The following is a 12,632-nucleotide window of genomic DNA, read 5'->3' as shown; positions in this document are numbered from 1 at the left end:
TGTCAGTTTTAACTTCCGGCTTTGACCTCTCATCCTTGGAACATGCACAAAGGTTATACCTCGTATTTTGTACATTTGGATATTCCGAAATGACGGCGGAAAGTTAAGGACAAGGTTATATTTGTTTCCTTTGTTAAGAATGCGTAAAGTTACATGTTCATCTTTTATTGGTATGGAGCATTAAGGATAAATTTGGAATAAGGAAAAATTAAGGGCCAGAGATAAACAAAACTTTCATGAAATGGCCAAAAGGCCAAGATGGCCGTGGGCCCCACTCATATGGTTGGCCAATTGCCTTGAACCAAGAAATGGTACATGTGCTCATTCCATACTTGTTATATATATATATATATATATATATATATATATATATATATATATATATATATATGATTTATGAGGCAAGGTCACAAATTCATCTTTTTGTGACTTAAGAAATTTCTAGAAAATTGGAGAAAAAGAAAGCAAAAAAAAAAAGAAAAAAGTTTGCACACGACCAACTATGTGCATGTACCATATATATTTATATATATATATATATATATATATATATATATATATATATATATATATATATATAGTGATGAAGACATGAGACATATTCTATTATTCTACAACTCTAGAAAAATCAAGAAAGCTTGGAGGAAAAAGAAGGAGAGAACCAATTCGGCTATGGCACCCGAATATGGTGCCAAAAATCTTGGTCAAGAAAAAAATATTTTCTTCGTGCATTCCCTGCAATTGGAAGGTCTCTCACAAACATGGAGGGGTTGTTGGAGCAAGAAAATCACCCGTTGTTGCCTTGTCCAAAGCCCACCGAGGTAAAGTGGAGGGAAAGGTGAGGTTCAATCTTCTTACATGTTTTATAGGTGTTTATGCATGTTGTGATATGTAGAAAGGAATGAAGTTCATGAAATTATGTGTGTTGTGTTGTGTGGCCGTGTATATGTAGTGTGGTATAGAAGTGAAAAACTAATTCTATTTGGCATGTATTGGTTGTTGTGTTATGGATTCTATGATGTAAAATGAAGGTTCAATGATCAAGTGGGAGTTATAAATTGTGTGTCTTTGATTTGGAAGATAATGTGACTTTAATAGAGTTTCTTGTATTTATGAAGATAATGTCATTTACGTGTGGATTATTGGTATAGTTGATGAATGTGGAAGATGGAAATGTGTTGTTGTTGTTCTTAGTGAAATGAGAGATTTCGGGTAGAGTGGTGTTTTAATTGGAATGTTCTTAAACCGTGTTTGAATGGTCTCGGATTAACACTTGGACGTATGATCAATGATGTTGGTTTGAATGCACGTAGCTTATTTGAATATAAATGAAATGTTTGTAGAATTGTGTAGAAAGGAATTATTAATGTTAGAATGCGTTTTGAATCAACATGAATATTGTTACTATGGTTGTTGGTTTGGTTGTTGTTGATTTGGCCGAGTTGAATTCTCGGGGATGTTGAAATTACGTGAAAATGCTGCCGAAATTTTTGTAGACAAAGTGTTAATTTGGAATTGGATTCCTAATTGTTATGGCTAATGGTTGATACCTAATGACATTATTGTAGATCGTGAGAAGTCGAGACGTAAGTTTGGAGTGGCTTAGGAAGCGGCTAAGGTATGTAAAGCTCACATTTTCTTTCTTTTGGCATGTCTTAGTTGAAAGCAAGTTATGACACGAATCTCGAGGTAACTCTATTCTTGTGATCCGAGCATGTTTATGGTTCTTATTGGTCTCTTGATATTCGTATTCTTAATGTGGTCGAATCATGGTCCTTATGTCATTTGTATAATTAAATTCAAAAGTTGCATAAAGGTTTTGTTTTCAAAAAAGAGTTTTGTTCCTAAACGATTAAAACTACGAACGTTCGTAACTTTCACCGAAGGGCTCGGATCGCTCCGATATGTTCGTATGTGGTTCCATGATAGGTAAGGCCCGTAACTTTTACGAGCGGGCTCGAATTGATTTGATATGTGCTTGCGATCCCTTAAAGCTATTTTAATGCAGCTTTAATGACAAAATATTTAGAATGGATTTGATACGATCTTTTTTTGAAAGGAACTTGACATGATTATCGTTTTAGCTCTCAAGCGTCGACTACCTACTTATCCATTGAGTCTGTTATGATGATTTATGTGCATATGGTTTCTCACTACTACCTTTCGTCGAAGCTCAATACGGCGTCTTTCACCGAGACCGGGCCGGGACACGCGTTCGTGCACATTCTAACGCATTGTTCCGCAAGGAGTCCCTCGCTGGGGGCGGGACACGCTATATATATATGTATATGATGATGTGATGATGTGGGGATGGCGGCCGGGATGGCATACCGAGTCCTTGCTAGCGGGGCCGGGACACGCTATTCACCGAGTCACACTGGCCAGGGGGGCTGGGTACGGTATGTATATACATATATTTATGCATGCATACATGATGATGATATGATTTTATCTACCGAGTCCCTCGTATATGTTTATACGATGATCATATGACATTGACATGCATGATACATGTTTTTCAAAGACAAGTCTTATGATTTTCTGTACTCTTTATTTCAGTATGATCCCGCTTACCACATTTCATGCTTTACATACTCGGACATATTCGCATCTTGACCCCGCTCTTCGGGGGGCGCGTTTCGTACGCGGTACACTAGTGGTGAAGATATTAGCGAGAAGATGTTCCCGTGGGATTGGCAAGCTCCATTTTCTCACGAGTCTTCTTAGGAGTCGGAGTATTATGCTATGGTTTCATGTTACGTATTTAGAGACTTTGCGGAACGGTGTCGTGGGTATAAGATGTCGGTTATGTAAGCGGCTATGTAAGCCGCTGTATTGTTACGCGTTGTATTATAAGTTTTATATATTCTGATTTTATTTGATTCGAGAAAGGTAAAAAGCATATTGTTCTTTCGAAAACTTTTTATTATGTATTTGTGTGTGTGATTTGAGGGCCGACATGATTAGGAGTAGTACGAGAGTCGGCCGGTTCTGCTCGGCCTAAACAAGGGTCGGTGCCCATCACGCCTAACGAGAAATTAGGGTGTGACAAAGGCCTTACACTAGAAGACTACTCGAGATGAGCATAAGAGACATCCCTACCAAACCAAAACTCTATCAGGGAGCATCACCATCAAAAGCAATAGTAGGAGATAAATTGATAACATAAGCGGCGGTATTAAGTGCTTAGCCGCCCAAATAGATACTGGCAACTTAGCATCGGAAGCAAACATCTAACCTCTCGGCCCCAGAATTCGTTCATCCTCTCGCCCGGACCATTTAACCGAGGAGTCTTTGGAGGGGAGTTTTACGTCGAATACCCCGCTCGTCTACAATAATTATCAAAGGGACCAATGTATTCACCACCATTGTACGAGCGGATGCATTTTAGTTTCTTCCTCAATCTCGTCCTCGACACGAAAAAGTCTTGAACACATCAAATACTTGATCCTTGGACTTCCAAAGGAAATACCCGGAAGTTTGCGAATGATCATCAATAAAAGTCACAAAGTAAAGTGCACCACCACGAGAGCTTACTTTAAAAGGACCACATAAATCAGAATGTACTAACTCCAGTAAATCAAGCTTTCTTGAAGGCGAATGACTCTGAAAAGAAACTCTTTTCTATTTCCCGACTAAGCAATGAACACATCTCTTTAACTTTGCTTGTTTCACTCCAGAAAGCAAATTCTTCTTAGCCAAATTATCAATCCCTTTCTCGCTCATATAACTCAACCTTCTATGCCATAACTCTGATGAAGTATCATTCTCCACCAAATTCTTGAGTCACTACAAATGGAGCCCTGAAATAAGTACAAGTCAGATATCTTGTTACCTCGAGCCACAATCATTGAACCTTTAAGAAGCTTCCACTGACCACCACCAATGGTTTGATCATAACCCTCATCATCAAGTTTTCCTACAGAAATTAAATTCGGTAGGAACATGCTGGAGCATGCTTGACATTGTTAAGAACCGACCTCGAACCATTATTACTTTTCAAAAGCTTGTGCCAATACCAAGTACCTCAACCTCACTATCATTGCCCATTCGTAAATTTTCAAAATTACCCGGAGTATAAGAAGAAATAATTTCTTCTTTGGCGTGACATGAGAAGTGGCACCTGAATCCACAAACCAGGTAGACTCATCACAAACAAGATTGATATCATTTTTACCACAAGCAACAAGAAGATCATTTTTAGCAACAACAGCAACACGATTTTCATTATCGCCTTCTTTCTTTTGCCTTTTCTAGTCTCTCTTAAACTTGTAGCAATGTTTCTTGATGTGCCCTTTCAAGTGACAAAGTCACATGTAAGATTCTTGTACCTGGAGGATCTTGACTTGCTTCTACTTTTGCCTCTATCATTCGACCTCAAGTTACTTCTCCCTTGTCTTGATAGCAAAACATCGGAGTGTGAAGTTGAAGAAAACGAAGCTTGAGATCTTCTTCTCATCTCTTCATTCAAAACACCACTCTTAGTATATTCTATAGTTACACCATCACTGGGAGCAGAATTAGTCAAAGAAACTCGAAGGGTTTCCTAAGACTCTGGCAAAGTATTAAAAAGCCAAAGTCCCTATATTTCTTCATCAAACTTGACACCCATTCCGAATGTGATCAAGGACACCCCGAAAATCATTAATATGATCAGAAATAGAATCCCGCCCCTCTTTGTATCTAATATTCATCAATTGTTTCGGTAGGAACAACTTATTATTACCCGGTCTTGAAGCATAAAGTGTCTCGAGCTTTTCCCACAAGCTTTTAGCATTTGTCTCATTCACAATATGATTTCGAACATTATCTTCAACCCATTGCCTAATATAGCCACAAACTGTAAATGCTCAATTCTCGATCTCATCTTTAATAGACTCGGGTTTCTTAGAAACATAGGTAAATGCAATTTCTTGACAAATAGAAGATCTTCATCTTGCTTTTTCAAATATGGTAATTACTGCCATTTAAACAAACCATCTTGCTCATGTTTGCCTCCGTCATTCAAATAGACGATCAACACAACCAAATACAATCACAAGCTCTGATACCACTTTGTTGGGAAGAAACAAGCAATAACCAAATTGCACGACGAGGTAATAGCGGAAGAAATACCCAAGTCGAAACTTCCCACACTATTTGAACCAAGAGAAGACAATAAACACTAGCACAAATGGAATCCGGGCAGCAGCTATACCAACAATAAAATAGCAAAGCAAGCAAAAATAAATCGAATGGAAGAGACACCAAATTTACGTGGTAAAACCCCTTCAAGGTGAAGAGGAAACATCCACGAGACCTCCGGCCCACAAAAGCTCCACTATAAACAACAAGAGTTACAACAATGTTCTCCAAATGGCTACAACAACAAAGCCAAGCACGGAGCAACAATACATAAAAGATAGCACCAAAACTAGTGAAGAAAGGAGAGAAATCACCCCCAAAAATGAGCTACTGTTCGTACTCAAAAACTGGAGCTACAGACCACAAAATCCGATCTTCACCGTTGCAATCGAAGAATCAGATGTTGAGAACCCCCAGTTCAACTTTCAGCACGATCCAACGGTTAACGAATCGGGAAATGCAATTTAAAGCGGACTGCTGTAGCAGAAAATTTCTGGACGAAAATCTACTTTCTCTCTCACGTTTTTCTCTCTATATGGCTGCTATGAATTCACTCTTGTGTTCTCAAAATAAGACCTAAATTAATCCTATATATAGAGGAAATTTTAGGCAAAATTGGCCTGGTCCAAATTGGATTGGGTTTTATTAATCCAATTCCGCATAGGAAGGGAAAACCCAAAAACCTAACAATTTTAACAAGAAAATAAAGCTGCTTTGGCATCCGAAAAAATCAAACTAAAATTTATATTATAGCATGGAAGCAGATTATTATTTCATAAACATCAAGCTCATCAAATGAAAAATAGGAGGTAAAAGATGGACCTTTATTGCTGATTTTTTTTTTTTTTTGGAGAAAACTTCTGCTATAGAATAATGAAAACACTCCCTCGGAGATGCTTAATGAGCCTTGGACACTGACCGAAGCCTCGAGCGGAAACCTCAAGCAATACCTCAATTGAAAATGGTGATTTCATGGTGTTTGAGGGTGAAGAGATGGTTGTAAAGTGTTAATGGTGGTTTGGAGGTGAATTTACATGGTAATTACTTTGTTCTTTTCCCCTCTAATTCTCATATATCTATCCCTCCTTTTTGTTCTATGTGTTTACTGTTTTTGTATTCGTATGTGTAACGACTAACCTTTCGTTCCTGAAAATAATAATCAAGACAAGAAAAATAGCAACAAAGAATAATATTTGATTTCAAGAATTTGTGCGGCGGTTACAATCTTTATAAAATCTTAAATAAAAAGCTATAATTCTCTTATTCTTCTCCTCACAATACGACCGTCAATCAAGGGCTTTGCTTGTTCTTGAATGGACGGATTACTTGTTTTCGAGATTTCACTACGAATGCGGAGCCGAGCTTTAATCACAAACGTAGAGGTATGGAAACTTGCGGCTTACCACTTGGAGTGAAGACTTCTTAGTATGCAGAAGACTTGCGGATGAGAGCTTCTCTATGTATTTTTCTTGATGCCCTTTGGCCTTATGAAGGCCCCTATTCATAGTTGCAGGGGAGAGCTAGGGCATGTATATGATTGGTTGAACCATGTCATTTGAACACTTGGCGACATTTGATTGGTTCTTATTTTGACTTGGCATGCTACGTCACTTATGCACGTGGCACGATTTTATTGGTCCTTGACTTGAATTGGCGCGCCACGTCATTTGACACATGTCATGGACCTTGGGCTAATGGAGCAGGCTCATCATGTGAAGTCCGACAAGATAGACTAGCCCAATTGATTTGGTCTTTCAATTAAATCCATATACATTGGACTTAAATAATAAACCCGATTATATTAGCCCATAATATTTGTTTGGACCAATACATCTTGAACTTAGAATATGATCCAGATTAATTTGTGGATTTAAGTCTGATTAAATTTTAGTGCCTACAAATGCCCCCTACTTCAAGGCTTGTTGAGGTGCATGACTTGTCGAACCTTTAAAGACGAGGCTTGAAGTATTCACGAATCGATTTTTTTTGTATTGTGTCCACGAGCTCGACCTGACGATGTGTCTAATAATTGACGATAACTTCGATGAATCCTCTAGCTTCTTCGCGTCGCAAGCAGACTTTACCACCGCCATTCGTAAGCCTAACCTTACTAGGAGAGAACAGTGACTTTCCATACATCAGCATCTTCCATATACAAATACTTTCTATATTAGGAGAAATCAGCGGCTTTCCATACAATAGTATTTTCCGTATGCAAATACATTCCATATTAGGAGAAACCAGTGGCTTTCCATACATAATTTTCCATATACAAAACCTTTCCATTCGTACATAAAATATATAGCAATAAAGAAACATCCTTTTCCTTTTCCTTAGTCGTTATTTGCTGCACCCTAGGAAATATACAACCCTTGACCTTGATATGCATTAAATTATGCAAGGAGGTTGCTAGCATTGCACAAGTTACCCTCATGTTTTACCTGCAAAGTAGTCACTTTCCATATATATAAACTTAACCGCCACATATACTCCTAAACTTTCCATAATTTGCTTCCAACTAGAACAAGGATTTCTTTGTGTAGTCCACGTAGGAATCAACTTTTGACATCAATAAATAACCCGCGTTCTCACGGTAGTTGAACGTCAATTTGTGGCATCGTCAAGCTCGTTATAATCCATCTCCGTCAGGAAATTTTCCTCTCCAATATGAATTTTTGTCAATTTCTTCACAGCTCTGCACGTGTGTTAGAAAATTCATATCTTGATGTAGAAACGTCGAAATCACGATCCATTTGATGTTTCAGAAACTAGACTCGTAGAGCTACATCATACGCAGAAACCACGACCAAATTGCTTCTATATTTTCTCAGATATTGATCGAGAATCAGACTTTGAATTCTAGTTTGCTGGTTTATTAGTTTTGCGCGTCCTGATGAAAAATCTTATAGCTTGACTTAGAAACATCGGAATCACGAACGGTTTGCGGCGTCCGAAAGCAGACTCGTAGAGAAACGTCATATACAAAAAACACAATCAGATTGCTTCTATATTCGCTCAGGTATTTTCTTTTCTTTTTCAGCCTTCGAAATCTGATTCACTGCTTGTATCAATTTTGCATGGCCTCACGAAAAATCTTGTATCTTGACTTAAGAATACCGGAATCACGAACGGTTTGTGGCGTGTGAAAAATAGACACGTAGAAATTTTCTTTATAATTTCTTTTGTAGGTTGTCGGGTGCATCTATACAACTTTAATTTTCCACAAATATAATGCATTTTCATGACAGCAATACGTCGCATCCTCATCTAGAGATAGTGGGCGACCAATGAAATGCGAACGCCGAAGTCATTGCCTTGGAGGTTCATCCTCTATACATCGGCGCCTTCCTTCTTGTAAGAAAGATGAATCCCACATCTCTTCATCTTACAGAATGGTCTACAAAGGAGACTGAGGATGTCATGAGGAGCTTCTCAGGCAAGTCTACGAAAAGGTCCTTCTCTTGAAGTCCGCAACTCGTCAGGAAGTCACGCCTGCCAATTCTTCTTATCATGATGAATGTTTCAATACTTAGATTATTCCCCTTTCCGTATTTGGTGAAGTTCGCTAATTGAGCTTTTGACAACAAATCCAATGGGCATACCAAGACGACTTAGATATAGTGGCAGAGAGATTGATATTCAAGATCAAACTATTGGTTGCAAGATAAAGCTTCGTGATATTGAAGCCGCATCAATCAATGTCTATCGTGCCAAATTGAAGCGTCGCGTCATCGGCACTGAGAACTCAAGATCTTCTCTCTTTTTTTTTGCAGGTTTTCAAGAGAGTGTTTTGCTATCAAACTAAGGAGATCTAAGTGATGTCCACGTGATTGGTGAAGAACCACTTGGTATACCATAGTTTTCAATTGAGGCTTTGGCGACGAACCACACTTGGCGCATCGTTTTTGGCGACGAAGCTCATGAACCATAGAGCGTCCTCTTCTTGAGTATGTCGAAGATGTACATGGTGAATTCTTCATCCAAGATTTGGTGTTGAAGTAGATGAAGCACTTTCTACTTGCAGATTGCCACAAAAGGACTAGATGAAGCTGTCTCCTCTTTGCGACTCAGAGAAAAGCACTTGGAGCACTCCTTTGGCAGATTTTAGCATCCCCTGTTGAAGCTTGCAGAGAAAGTATGTGATGCATATCATCATTGCGACTTGGCGAGGTTGACTCTTGGGTTATCCCTTTCCACTTCGGGGATCAAGTACTTGGCTCATCTCTGCAAAAATATTTATTCTTTGATGTAGGAATGATGGAATGGAGATCCTCTTGATTCTGAAGAAACTAGACTTCAAAAGAGGCGACATATCAAAATATTAGAGCCAAACTCCTTCAGGATCAGCTTGAATTAAATTTTGTAGTTGATCAATGGATCTGCCACAATGACTTTCCAGATTTGCATGCTTGGGCGGAAAAATTCATATCTCAAAATTGAAGTGTTCATTTTGAGAGACACTTGATCATACAGAAGCGTAACTGAAAGATCTGCAACATATTCAAAATTCAAGGTGAAATTCCTTCCACATTAGCTGCAGCAACTTGTTGAAGTTGGCCCAACTGTGCTGAAACTTCTGATTTGCATGCTTTAGGCCAAGAACAATAGTCATATCATGTGCTTGCAGAGTCCAAATTGCACTTCGTTTGATTCTTCAGCTTCCAGTATTCAATATCTATGGTCACGCTGAAGTTGGAGACTGAACTTATCTTGGATTGAGCCACACGATTTTTTTTGAAATTGATTCTAAAATACGACACATGGATACTTTTCATATCATGCTTCACAACTGTTCACTTCCCTTCTCTTGTAGGTTTACAATCGAATGCCGAGGGTATCAAACCAAAGAGATACACAAGATATGAATATATTGAAGTTTTGAGTACCAAGTAGCAGCAACATCTAAATGAAAAAGAAAGATTTGTTGCAGTAGATCATCTCGCAAAGCTGCTCCTTCTCCGGTGTATACTTGATTTGTTTTTGTATTCTTGAAGCTCATCAAAGGTGGCTCTCCAATGATTGGAGGTTCTTTTTTTTTTTTTCAAGGATACAACTTCTCACATATGGATCTTCAATAAACACTTGCACAAAAATCTCCATGTTCATGACTTAACAAAGACAACTATACTCAAGCAATCAACACAACTACTGAATGCAGATGCGAGCCGTTGAAGGTGATTCATCAAATGTTGAGACATCTAACGAATTTAGGAGAGCCCTTCTAGATAAATCGATAATGAACCTCAGCTTTCAATCATTTACATGACTTTAAGCTCTTTGTATAGGATGTCGTCTATCTATTTTCATCGTTGCTCCATTTTTCGGATGTATCAAATTCTTGTAATGTAATATTGAAGCAATGAAATTTCCCTTTCAGTTTGACGCAAATCGCCTTGATCCTTTAGCAGTGTATATCTTTGCATTTGAAAGAACTAATGTGATACCCCCAACTTTAATTTCGGTGACCACATCTTGCCACTCCTTCATTTGTTAAACTTATGTGACTGAACTTAGAATGTAACTCTAAGAGCCTACGTACATCGGTGAAGAGGATCAAGTCATAACGTAGTTCAGAAAGATTTATTTCTTTTTGACGTCCTAACTTTTTCCTAGGCCACCTTATTTAAGGTCTTCAACCTAGCGGACATTTTTTTGTTGTTGCGCCATACACAGTTTAAATTCAGGTAGGCCCAGAGTATTCAACTTGAAGATGGATCTTTTGTAACTTCAAGAATCTACTCGATTTTGAAGAGCTTAGTAACTTGAGAATTTACCTCAAATTTGAATAGCTTTGTAACTTGAAGATTTGGCTCAAATTTGAAGAGCTTTGCAACTTGAAGATTCGGTTGAAATTTAAAGAGCTTTGCAACTTGAAGATTTGGCTCGTATTTGAAGATCTTAGCAACTTGAAGACTCGGCTCATATTTGAAGAGCTTTGCAACTTGAAGATCGAAATTTGAAATTTGAAGAGCTTTGCAACTTGAAGATTCGGCTCGTATTTGAAGATCTTCGCAACTTGAAGACTCATCTCGTATTTGAAGAGCTCCAAAACTTGAAGATTTGGCTCATATTTGAACAACTCAGTGACTTGAACATCTAGCTAGAATTTGAAGAGCTTTGAAACTTGAAGACTTTGCTCAAATTTGAGGAGCGTCAAAACTTGTAGATTTAGCTCGAATTTGAGGAGCTTCTTGATATGAAGGTTTATCTTGAATTTAAAGAGCTTCACGACTGTAGATTTAGCTCGAATTTAAGGAGTTTCTTAATATGAAGGTTTAAATCGAATTTGATGGGCTTTACGACTTGAGGATTTAGCCTGAATTTGAAGGCTTGTGACATACAGTTTAGACTCTTGTGTCAAGAAGCATTTCAACTTGCAGTTTATGCTCATACGTCAAGGAGCGTTTCAACTTGCAGTTTAGGCTCTTGCGTCGAGGAGCGTTTCAACTTGCAGTTTAGGCTCTTGCGTCGAGGAGCGTTTTAACTTACAGTTTAGGCTCTTGCGTTAAGGAGCGTTGTAACATACATGGACTCTTCTATTTCATATTTGGATTTAAACTTGCCCCCATAAAGGAAGTCTTCTATATCTTCATGTTCGTGAGGCTCACAGACGGGAAACCATTGATGTCCACTCGTATCAATGCTTAATTCCATATCATGTGCACGGGTTGCTAACTCTTCAAATGTCTTGGGCTTTATTCCTTGCAATATGTAACAAAGACCCCAATGCATACCTTGGATGCAAATTTTGATCCCAGAAGTTTCACTAAGGCGATCTTTGCAGTTAAGGCTCAAGCTTCTCCACCGATTGATGAATTCAACAACTTGCTCACCATTACTTTGGCGGGCATTTGTAAGCTCTATCATGCTCACAACACGCCTTGTGTTGTAGAAGCGGTTGAGGAATTCTTGCTCTAGTTGCTCCCACCTATCAATGGAATTAGGTTCGAGGTTTATGTGCCAATATAAGGCATTCCTTTTAAGGGATCAAATGAATTGTTTGACAAGGTAATCAACATATGTTCTAGCATTATTACAAGTTTCAACAAAGTGTGCTACGTGCTGTTTCGAATTTCCCTTGCCGTTGAATTGCTGCAACTTAGGATGTTGATAGCCAGCAAATGATCTTCAAGTTATCAATCCTTTGTGTATAAGGCTTTGCATATGTAAGAGAAGATTTGGATGCGAACTTCAGTTATGTAGTGGTTGCCTCCATGATGAAGTCCTTTAATTGGCCAACAGGAATCAGACCTTCGGCGGAGACTTGGACCTCCTTGATTGTTGTTTCTTGTCTTGCGGAGGAATCTCCTTCCTCTTGTGTTTTATGAAGCTTCACAGGTTCTTGGATAGATTCTCCTTCTGCCATGCTCGCCAATTTATTTGTTAACTTGGTGATTTTAGCATCTTGATCTTTAACGTACTTTGATAGGCCTTCAACTGCTTTCGTCAAATTCTCAAGTTGTTCTTCTATGGTTGAAACATTAATCATCATTGCATGTGTCAACATC

The sequence above is a fragment of the Lycium ferocissimum genome, chromosome 1 (assembly GCF_029784015.1).
Source record: "Lycium ferocissimum isolate CSIRO_LF1 chromosome 1, AGI_CSIRO_Lferr_CH_V1, whole genome shotgun sequence".
Taxonomy (NCBI): Eukaryota; Viridiplantae; Streptophyta; class Magnoliopsida; order Solanales; family Solanaceae; genus Lycium; species Lycium ferocissimum.
Note: the sequence above shows the minus strand (reverse complement) of the source record.